The sequence below is a fragment of the Leguminivora glycinivorella genome, chromosome Z, assembly GCF_023078275.1.
Source record: "Leguminivora glycinivorella isolate SPB_JAAS2020 chromosome Z, LegGlyc_1.1, whole genome shotgun sequence".
NCBI classification, from domain to species: Eukaryota; Metazoa; Arthropoda; class Insecta; order Lepidoptera; family Tortricidae; genus Leguminivora; species Leguminivora glycinivorella.
In genome coordinates, this window is record NC_062998.1 from 50,854,576 (window position 1) to 50,866,916 (window position 12,341).

General features: G+C 39.0%; 1 non-coding gene across 1 annotated transcript; it reads left to right on the forward strand.

The window, feature by feature from the left end:
* Positions 1-11,420: 11,420 nt before the first annotated feature.
* Trnat-ugu lies at positions 11,421-11,492 on the forward strand. The gene has a single exon. It is a non-coding gene; the product is annotated as a tRNA-Thr (tRNA).
* Positions 11,493-12,341: the final 849 nt, after the last annotated feature.

Sequence of the window (12,341 nt, forward strand, 5' to 3'; positions counted from 1 at the left end):
TGTCTGTCTGTCTGTCTATCTGTCTGTCTGTCTGTCTGTCTGTCTGTCTATCTGTTTTTCTATCTGTGTGTGTGTCTGTCTGTGGCATCGTAGCTCCCGAACGGATGAACCCATTTAGATTTCGTTTTTTTTTTTGTCTGAAAGCTGAGTTAGTCGGGAGTGTTCTTAGCTATGTTTCATGAAAATCGGTCCGCAACGACTCGGTCAGGGGTTTTTCAAAATTTTAATTTTGTGGTTAGGTTATACAGTGAGATATCGTCACTACTTTTAAAAAAACTTGTATCTTCGTCTGTCAATGAAAAGAAAATTGTAGTAAGTATGTATGGAATGCATATAGACTTACTGCGTTTTAACTTTGAGGAACAGCGTGAGATACGAGATTGTTTAAAAGTAGTGCCGATATGTATAGTATATCATGCGCGTCACTCAATTTTTGCAGATTTTTCTACCGGCGGTACAGGTTAAATGGAATGCCTGTTTGTTCAATATATTTTGGACAATACGTCTGCCACAAACATCAATAGGATTTGTGCTTCATTCAATAGTTTTGAGGCACCTGTCACACTGCCAAACACTTCGGAACGACGTTCTAATATGTAAGGTACAACGGGGCAAATCTCGACTGGGGGGCAAATGTACCTGATCCATTTTTTGCATTATTACACTATGATGTTGAGTTCTACATGTATCCACTGAACACGCCTACCATATATAACCGGTGGACACTCTATTTAATAATGCAAACATTGTAAAACATGGAAAAAAAACCCCCGACCGCGACAAAGTGGTCCGATTTCCATGAAACGTGGCTAACAACACTCCCGACTAACTCAGCTTTCAGACAAAAAAACTAAATCTAAATCGGTTCATCCGTTCGGGAGCTACGATGCCACAGACAGACAAACAGACAGACAGACAGACACGTCAAACTTATAACACCCCACTACGGTCCGAGCTTTCAGACGAGATCACGTTACGCTCAAATTTATTGTGACAGCCAACATACATATATTTTTGTTTTAATGGTTACTTTAGCACACCTCGGACACTGGCGATCAAATATATGAAAGAGGCGCGTTCCTAGCACACAGTCTAAGCTCGTGTAGGTGAACGCGTACCATGCTTGTATGAGTGAGATATGACATGTCGACTGGCCGCGTTTTTGTCAGGTGGTAACTGTACTCTTTATTATACTGTGCTTGTACTAAATATGAGTGCTAGGCGACGATATACATATATTGATGAAAGCAATACACAACCAAATAAGAAGGAACTTTTGACAAATGTTTCAACTACCTGACAATTTACAAATTATTTTGCGTGATGAGGGCATTTATTTGTGTGATGAGCACAGATATTTGTTCCCGAGTCATGGATGTTTTCTATGTATAATAAGTATGTATATTGCATCGTCGCTTAGCGCCCATAGTACAAGCTTTGCTTAGTTTGGGGCTAAGTTGATCTGTGTAAGGTGTCCCCAATATTTATTTCTTTATTTATACTTTCGTGATTTTATTACTTCGCGTAATTTAACTTCAACAGCGCTCGAAACACACTTGGACGCGTCACTCTTTTCCGGGAAGCGAGGCGCGACTGAGGTTACGGGGTGGCCCAAGGTGAGGCCTCCTTGTACCTTACTGGATTCCATCTAGCACGATTAGATTTGAAATATTTAAGTGGTCTAATCAAAGCGCTGGTCCAATGATCGCAACCTTCCCCTATGTATGTATTTATCTATTTAAGTATGTATATCGTCACTTAGCCATAGTACAAGATTTGCTTAGTTTGGGGCTAAGTTGATGTGTAAGCTGTCCCCAATATTTATTTATTTATTGTCCTCGCACTCCACAACGACGTCGGCAGTGTGACACGTTCCTTAAAATGTGCCGAATTTCAGTGAAATACTCGTACCTAATATTTGACCAGCATTCCGCAGCTCGGCTATTTTTACGTTTCGTGTGGGTAAATAAAATACATCGCGTATTTTACACGGTGTATGGCCAACGTCAAACCGTTATATAGAAATGCCGCTCCATACACAGATAGTGCGTAAACTTTTATCATCGTATTTTTAGGGAAAAGCAAACGTGTCACGGTATTTTAGTCAGTATAGTCAAATGTAATAACCTAACCACAAAATTAAAATTTTGTAAAAAAAAAAACCCGACCGCGACATAGTAGACCGATTTCAATCAATCAATCAATCAAAAATCAGTTCATCCGTTCGGGAGCTGCGATGCCACAGACAGAGACACACACAGACAGACAGACACGTCAAACTTATAACACGCCGTCGTTTTTGCGTCGGGGGTTAAAAATAAATGGATGTAAAAAAGTCGCACAAAAATATGACCTGTTCTTAAATAGTTTATATCGACGCATTAGGTATGGAACATAATTTTCAGCAAATTTTGTTTACCATATTTTTCACACGACTGTACAAAATAAAGTTAAAGGGCATTTTCGAGAAAAAAAAATCAAAAACTTTTTTTTCTAAACTAGGTGAATTTAATATTTTTCCTGCCTTTTTCGATCCTACTAGGCGGAAAAAAACGTCCTAAATTTAATTTTTCCACTTCGTTTTTTTTTTTTTTTCAAATACAGCGGTTACAAAGTGGAAAGTATGTAAAATAATAGAAAATTTTGGGACCATTTTTTTGTCTCTTGTATTTTATCCTATATCGAATGGGCTCGTGATTCTGAGTAGAAAAAACATACAATATACCTTAAAATTTTTTTTTGGTGATTCTTCTCACGAAGATGCCCAAACTAAGATAACTTATTATTTGATAACCTGTTAATACTTAAAGCCTGGTTTATAAGCAACTTCGTTACCTTCATTTACCGAAGCGACGTTTCAAAAAGGAAATGTCACCTTTCGCTTGAAAACGGAATAAAATAATCTACCATACAAAACGCAGCACCCGCGCGCTTCACCAATTCCGTAACCCACTTACCCGGTAAGGAATCCAGGTCTGCACATTCACAACGCCACACATAACATTGACAAACCATTACTACCTGACATCAGGATCCGAGGAAACAGTACCAAGGGCCGGTCTCTTCGGGCGCGTCGGAAAGGTTTTGGAATGAGGACAACCGGTTGAAAAAGTAAAAGTTTCTTCCTTCCTTCTTTTCGTGTAAGTGTCTCAGTTTTATTTCCGAACGCAGCGTATTTTGTTACAGCGGATCGTTTTGTTAGATGGAGCATGATAATATATAAATAATTATGATGCACCGTGCGTGGTGATGAGAACTTAAATTACCTTAAATCTATTGTTTTGATTGTCAAGGTCGTTTTTAAATTGATTGTTAAAATACATCAAATGGATTATATCTACCCTGTTGTCGTGCTTTCGAACATTTTTTTCTATATATATATATATATTTATTGCTGATGTTGGCAAAAAAACCGCCAGGCTTAAATGGGACTGGGCCGGCCATGTCTATCGCATGCGTCCGGATAGGTGGGCTAACATAGCCACCAAGTGGATGCCGACGAAAAAGCGTGGGCCGGGTAGGCCCAGGCAAAGATGGCGAAACGATCTTGACGCCTTTCTGAAGAACTGGCCGGAGGAAACGGAGAATCGGGAGTCATGGAGAGCCAGGGGAGAGGCCTTTGCCCAACAGTGGGACACTCAAATATTAGGCTAACAAAAAAAAATCCAATATAGAGTAGCTTTCTCTATGTTGCCTCTGGTCACGTACTTAAATAAATAAATAAAATAAATATTGGGGACACCTTACACAGATCAACTTAGCCCCAAACTAAGCAAAGCTTGTACTACGGGTGCTAAGCGACGATATACATACTTAAATAGATAAATACAATATATACTTACATATATACATAGAAAACATCCATGACTCAGGAACAAATATCTGTGCTCATCACACAAATAAATGCCCTTACCGGGATTCGAACCCGGGACCGCGGCTTAGCAGGCAGGGTCACTACCGACCGACTGAGCCAGACCGGTCGTCATTATATCATATGACGTAGCAAACATGCCGTACCTGCCCGAACTAAATGCTGAGTCTACTGGTTGCAATCTGTGCAAAATTACGATCAGCGTGCGAGAGAAATATTGCATAATTTTATAGTATGTAAGTTATTTAACTGTCGGTCAAATTTGGAAACTTGACGCCTGACGGTGTAGGGCAGTAGGGCTATTGTTGAAAATTGGAGTTCTGATCTTTAGAACTGTATTCATTTTTGGAGTTCTATAGCTTTAAGATGATAATCAGTTGTTGTGTAAATGTGTAAGTAATATACAGAGTAGGTGGAATATGATATGAGTTAACCGAAAGAATTTTACCACGCATTTCGGAGGTGAAAAGAAAAAAGTTATTGACTTTAAGCATACTTTTTTTCCATATTTTTTTATCGCCTCTCATCGTCCTTGCGTTATCCCAGCATTTGCCACGACTCGTGGGAGCCTGGGGTCCGCTGTGACAACTAATACCAGGATTTGGCGTAGGCACTAGATCTACGAAAGCGACCGCCATCTGACCTTCCAACCCAAAGGGTAACTAGGCCTTTTTGGAATTAGTCCGGTTTCCTCACGATGTTTCCTTCACCGAAAAGCGACTGGCAAATATCAAATGACATTTTGCACATAAGTTCCGAAAAACTCATTGGTACGATCCAGGGTTCGAACCCGCGACCTCCGGATTGAAAGTCGCACGCTCTTACCGCTAGGCCACCAGCGCTACTCAGCGCTATTCATCGCTTTTTTATCGCCTGTATGTTCATAAAAAAAGAAAATACCAAAATATTTTTCTCATTTTTTAAAATACCTTTTTGAAATGTGTTGCTTGTAACTTTTGACATCTATCAATAGGGATAGTTATAAGGGCACCATAGCCATCAAATTATAGCATCTGGTATCGTCCGATAGACTTACCAAGTTACCAAGCTTTCTTGCTAGCAAAGGATACGTCCTTCCGAAGAACATGTAGAGCGTTAAAGTGGGAAGACTTTTATGGCACCAATATGTATATCAATATCAAAGTGGAAAAAAATTATATTAGGGTACAACCGAGTGTTTTTAGGGTTCCGTAGTCAACTAGGAACCCTTATAGTTTCGCCATGTCTGTCTGTCCGTCCGTCCGTCCGTCCGTCCGCGGATAATCTCAGTAACCGTCAGCACTAGAAAGCTGAAATTTGGTACCAATATGTATATCAATCACGCCAACAAAGTGCAAAAATAAAAAATGGAAAAAAAACGTTTATTAGGGTACCCCCTACATGTAAAGTGGGGGCTGATATTTTTTTTCATTCCAACCCCAACGTGTGATATATAATGTTGGATAGGTATTTAAAAATGAATAAGGGTTTACTAAGATCGTTTTTTGATATTATTAATATTTTCGGAAATAATCGCTCCTAAAGGAAAATTTTAAAATTTGCGTCCCCCCTCTAACTTTTGAACCATATGTTTAAAAAATATAAAAAAAAAATCACAAAAGTAGAACTTTATAAAGACTTTCTAGGAAAATTGTTTTGAACTTGATAGGTTCAGTAGTTTTTAGAAAAATACGGAAAACTACGGAACCCTACACTGAGCGTGGCCCGACACGCTCTTGGCCCCATTTTTTTTTTTTTCATTTCAACCCTAACGTGTGATATATCGTTGGATAGGTGTTTAAAAATGAATAGGGGTTTACGAAAATCATTTTTTTATATTGTTAATATTTTCGGAAATAATCGCTACAAAAGTAGAACCCCCCCCCCCCCCCCGCTCTAACTTTTACATCATAAGTTTAAAAAAAAATCACAAAAATAGAACTTTATTTCCAAAACCTCAAAGAAGACTTTCTAGGAAAATTATTTTGAACTTGATAGGTTGAACAGTTTTTGAAAAAAATGGGGAAAACTACAGACCCTACACTGAGCGTGGCTCGACATGCTCTTGGCCGGTTTTTTAAGAACTGCGAGTATGTCGATGGTAAATCCGCGCTTATACTTTTAGCTTAGCAAGAGCCCAGAGCCGCCAGACATTCCTAATTTTCTCAAGGATGAACTCAACTTTAGGATTATGACTATTGTCATAAATTAAATATAAGAAGATAATACCATCCCATATAATTATTAGAATGCGACCGCCTAAGAACGCGCGTGTACACTACACCACACATAGATGGCGCCACAAAAAAAGTCGTGTAGCTTTCGATTATACTTGTAGATGTCGTTAAGTGTCACTTTTGACATAGATTTATTGCTCAAAAGTGACACTTAACGCCAATCTACAAATAATCGATGGCAACAAGGCATTAATTGTGGCGCCATCTATGTGTGGTGTAGTGTATACGCGTTCTTAAGCGGTCGCATTTTAATTTTAATGTATGTGATGGTATGATCTATAGTGTATAATTCGTTTCGACGTTTAATGTCGGCCTTTTCTGTTTCTGCTAAAAGGTTTTGCTTTAAGATATTAAATTTACTTAAATTTTCAAGGCCGATTTTTATAGGCAATAGGCTAGTTTCCTACTAGCCAGATCAGCTTATTTTTAAGAACTGTCAAAACGATTTGCTAATATGGAATTACTATGAAATACTGAGGAGTGACGTCACGTTTAATTCATTTACTTTATATCTTTCTCTTTGACTTATTAAACAGAAATTATGTTTAAACATAACTACTATTCATATTTTTCTTCTAATCATGTGGTGCTTTATTCGTGCACTGCATAAAATATTTTATTTTAATTATAGGAAACTAGTCTATTCTCATTCTCAACTGATATTTATGAAATTGCCATATAGGGCTTAAGCGCCAACAGCGTATATGACCGCTAAAAGTGCTAAAACTATCCTGATACTATTTTCCTGTGATATTTATTTATAATACTTATTGCATGTCGTTCAATAAGAAAGAACACGAGTAGTGATGTGCAAGTTGCGGAAAGTTTCCAAAAAAATCTTAAATTTCTTAAAAAAATCACGAAACTTTCACGAAAAATAAAGGGAATTTAAATTTATGAAATGGAAAGTTTCGATCCATACAAAGTATTGGAAGTTTCCGAAGTTTTCCTATGTGAACATTTCAGAAGTTTAGGAACTTTCCGTCGGCACATCAGTAAACACGAGACAATACTGGTTTCGAAGGCATTACGCAGTGTAGACAATTTCTCGTTTCTTGTGCAAATCGTGACGAAAGTATCATGTGATGCGATTCCATTATATGTATAATAACATCAATAACGTATTCGGACACCGTTCAAGGTGGTTTTATTGCGACAGAGATAGATCCGAGTGAATTCTTGTTTAAAAACTACAACTTTGTATGGTCATTTGAAAATTGATCATCCTTGCGTTATCCGGCATATCCGGCATGGGGGCCTGGGGTTCGCTTTGACAACTAATCCCAATATTTAGCGTAGTAGGCACTAGTTTTAGGAAAGCGACTGCCATCTGACCTTCCAACCCGAAGGGGTAACTGGGCCTTATTGGGATTAGTCCGGTTTCCTCACGATGTTTTCCTTCACCGAAAAGCGACTGGCAAATATCAAATGACATTTCGCACATAAGTTCCGAAAAATTCATTGGTACGAGCAGGAGTTCGAACCCGCGACCTCCGGATTGGAAGTCGCACGCTCTTACCGCTAGGCTAACAGCGCTTTTCTTCATTTAAAAAGTAACAGATAAAAAAATTTGGTCACTAACGACGGGGTTCTTCAAGAAGCAGGTATTTAGGGTTCTCAAAGGTCGGCAACGCATAAGTGACTCCCCTGATGTTGCTTATGTCCACGGGTGGCGTTGCCTGCTTCCCATCAGGCGGCTGGTCTGCTCGTTTGCTGACTAATAAAAAGGTACTAAATTCATTTAGGGAATAAGGCCTTTTAAATGCCAAAAAAAGACTCGACACACGAAATAATGCGTTTGTACGGGACAGCCCATGGAATCCTCCAGAATTCCTGTCATTGCATTGGCACTGCTCAATTTGCGGTATTTCGACAGTTGAATCGTACACATGACTGGTGACTAATCGCTCTTTGTTAAACGATTAACGCTTTATAATGTGGCTTAATTTTACTATAGGAACATTTCAGTCTATGTGCAACAAACTGAATTCTATTACAACTAAATTTGGCCATTTTATTTGTAGTTAACGATAAGTTTTGACGTATAAAAATAGGTCACTAGATAACGTAAACACTACGGGGAAAACAAAGACAAAATAATGTATTAAGAAAAACATAATTATTATAAGAGATGACAGAACTATCAAGAGAAAGGTATACGCTCATCTAGACGGCGCTACACCTTTGTTTGACTCTCGGCACACCTCGGACACTAGCGATCAAATGTATGAAAGAGGCGCGTTCCTAGCACACAGTCTAAGCTCGTGTAGGTGAACGCGTACTATGCTTGTATGAGTGAAATATGACAGGTCGACTGTTCACGTTTTTGACAGGCGGTAACTGTGAGGTAACCGAGAGGGGGTGGGCGGCACTTTCAGCGGGGAGCGGGAGGGGCCATACTGTACGATAGTACTCTTTATTATACTGTGCTCTCGGCTAGATGACATTTAATATTTGAAAATTTAAAAACATATTAAGTTAAGACGATACAGGAGGGGTCAATGCTCCATACAAACGCTCTCAACTATTTCCTCCCTGGTTTTTGAAGATAGAACAATGATTTTTTCAACAGAGATTTTTTTTTTATGTGTTAAAAAATTCGGACCGTTTTGATTTTTTGTCTTCGGTTACCGCCACCGCTACCTTACATTACAGCATTCGTTGGTCACCCGTTGACCACGAGTGCTAACAAGGTTTTCGAAACGTCGGGATGAATAAAATTGTAAGTTCATTATACGCAATAATTATAATCCATTTCCATAGTTTTATTTTTTGATATTCTAATTTTTAAATACGCTAGAGCCCATCAAAATTTTGATTACGGCGCGGCCTTATTGATTATGGCGCAAAAAGGTGTGGTATTCAAACTTGGTAACAATTAGCCAAAAAAAACTGAACTGTCCGACACAGATTATTTTATTGTTATTCAGATTCTCAAATTTCGTTACGATTGATTAAGTTTTGAAGGAGGAAACAGTCGAGAGCGGAACCTCGATTTTAAAGATTTTTCGCAATATTCTTTTAAGTGAGTTGTTATGAATGGTCAACTTTTATTCAATCAATCTAGTTAATAACACACTTTCCATTTTAGCATTTTCGCTCCAGTAGCGTCTTAAGAATATGGACCAAATTGTCAACACTCAGGTTCAGAAGTTTTAAGCCTGTGTCGAGAGATGGCAGTTTATGCGATGTGAGTACTGTGACCACCACATTTATTTCTCTTTGACTATTTATACACTCGTTCCTCTTTGACGGACAGTTATTTTTAGTTCGAAGTATCTGATACTGGCACCTGGCAATCCATTCCGGCATTCGTTCAAATATTGTTGTGGATTTTATTCCCCTTTTCTGCAAACCTGGGGATACAGATATTTGGGTTTGAGAGTAAATATGGTACCGCGCGTATTTAGACTGCTGTGTAAGCTTTTTAGGGTTCCGTATTCAAATAGGAACCCTTATATATAGAAGCTGAAATTTGGTACCAATATGTATATCAATCACGCCGACAAAGTGCAAAAATAAAAAGTGGAAAAAATGTTTCATTAGGGTACCCCCCCCCCCCTAGACGTGACGTGGGGAGGGTTTTTTTTAATTTCAACCCTAACGTGTGATATATTGTTGGATAAGCATTTAAAAATTAATAGGGGTTTACTAAAATCATTTTTTGATGATGCTCATAATTTCGGAAAATATCTCGTAAAGTAAAAAAAATGTGTGTGTCCCCCTTCTCACTTTTGAACCATACATTTACAAAATATGAAAAAAATCACGTAAGTAGAAATTTATAAAGACTTCTAGAAAAATTATTTTGAACTTGATAGGTTGAGCAGTTTTTGAAAAAAATACGGGAAACTACGGAACCCTACACTGAGCGTGGCCCGACACGCTCCTGGCCGGTTTTTTTTTATTATCGTATCAAAAAACTGGGGCAGGCTGCGTCAGGAAAAAAAGGCTGCGTCAGGGCACAGCGGTTATGGTTGACGTGAAACATGGTTGAGAAGGCCGAAGGTTGAGTTCCACGTACAGTCAACCAATTGGAATCCTAGGCCGCTCTACAACCATTTCAAAATGACAAACAGTAAGAGATTTCTTACAATTTGATTTATAACGTCACTATGATATAGTTCTACAGTAGCCTAGGGTTCCAATTGGTTGACTGTATAGCCGAAGTCAGAGACACAGTGTCTAAAGTGGTTGGCCTAAGAGCGGGTTTTTTACTACGTCCATGAAAATAAGATCCGTCATAGCCGTCAAACTTTTTGAATGGCAGTTTACACACTAACCCCCTTATTCATAAACTTTCACTACTTAAATTTATCAAGCCTATAAAGTTCGTTTGTCCCTTCCTGACGTATTGGCACACCTCGGACACTGGCGATCAAATATATGACAGAGGCGCGTTCCTAGCACACAGTCTAAGCTCGTGTAGGTGAACGCGTACTATGCTTGTATGAGTGAAATATGACAGGTCGACTGTTCGCGTTTTTGACGGGCGGTAACTGCGAGGTCCGTCATTTTTGCGTGATCATGACGCGTGCAATTGCGCCGAAATATCGGGAGCTCGACAAAAATCAAAAAGGTAATTACGGTCTATATCCCGGTAAATATATGTCAATGAAAATAACTGAAAACATTTCAAAATTCTTATAGCATTCAAAGATTTTGAATTAATAGTATAATAAAGTTAATCTTAGATTTAATAATCATTTTTATTTTGAATACCAAATATTTATCAGAGAATCTTTATTCTGAATAATTGTGCTATCGATTAGCATATTAAAATAGCATAGCGGGTGTTTTATTTTAGTTCGAGTCCCTTGCAAGTGATTTTTAGAAAATCTTTGAATGCAGTTTAGTTTCTTTTTAAAAATAAAGGAATGTCTTCTATAAGTAAAATGAGCCAGCAAAAGGATTTTATGTACTTTTCCGCCAGGACCCTTAAGTATCTTTCCTCCCTGTGTGTATATATTTTCCGAGACGATAATACCACTGTACGCAATCTGCTAACCAGACTCTTTAAGTCTGGTTATCAGATTGCTCATTATAAACGGTTTTGTAGCAAACTAATAATATAAGTAAATAATTTTACATTTTAATGCTAGAGGCGATCTACGCACAGGCGACGCCACGCCGCCGCGCCGCCGCGCCGCCACCGCGCCACCGCGCCTCTTACGTCTTTCCTATACATAACCTAACCACAAAATTAAAATTTTGAAAAAACCCCCGACCGCGACATACTTGGTGGATCGATTTTCATGAAACATGGCTAAGAACACTCCCGACTAACTCAGCTTTCAAACAAAAAAACTAAATCGAAATCGCTGAAGGGCGAAGGACGGGTGGTCTAGTGGTAAAGACGTTAGCCGTGTAAGCTGAAGACCCGGGTTCGATTCCCGGCTCGGCCACAAGTGGGCCTTGTCGTTTTTTTCTTTCGTGTATGATATCTATTTCAATTTATAAATCGAAATCGGTTTATCCGTTCAGGAGCTACGATGGCACAGACAGATACACACACAGACAAACAGACAGATAGACAGACAGACACGTCAAACTTATAATACCCCGTCGTTTTTGCGTCGGGGGTTAAAAATGTACTGAGGAGACGTTTTTTAAATTACACTCAAGCGACGCGGCGCAGGCGTCCGCTCCACGCCCGCCGCGTGTGTATTTTACGCCCTGGACGTATGGGCAGCCAGGTCGTTGACCGGCTTAAACAGCGCTTATACGTAGGTACTGCTTTCATGGGAAACGGAAAATTCAACAGGTAGACGAATTGCGGTGAGCTAATTATGAACTTGCAATTTGATATAGTATTTATGAAGCTTAGTTTGCAAATTGTACTGTTCTTCAAAGATTCGTGGAATAAAAGACTGAACGGATTAGGCGCTGCAACAGAAGCAAAAAATTAAACTGTAAGCTATACTTCTGATACTGACCAACATTTGTACAGCAAATTTTTAAAATCTCTCTCTCTCTCTCTCTTTAGCCTGATTCTACCCTTCGGGTGTAGGCCTCCTTCAACATGCGCCACTCGTCACGGTTTTGTGCGATCTGGAGCCACTTTTTCCCAGCTGTCCTTTTGATATCGTCCGCCCAGCGCATCTGCGGTCTTTTTTTTAAATAACTTGTACTTATTTTGATTTTTATCATCACGCTTGAAAATTTTTCTAAGAGGTAATATATTGCATCATCCTCCTTGCGTTATCTCGGCGATTGCCACGGCTCCTGGAAGCCTGGTGTCCGATTTGACAACT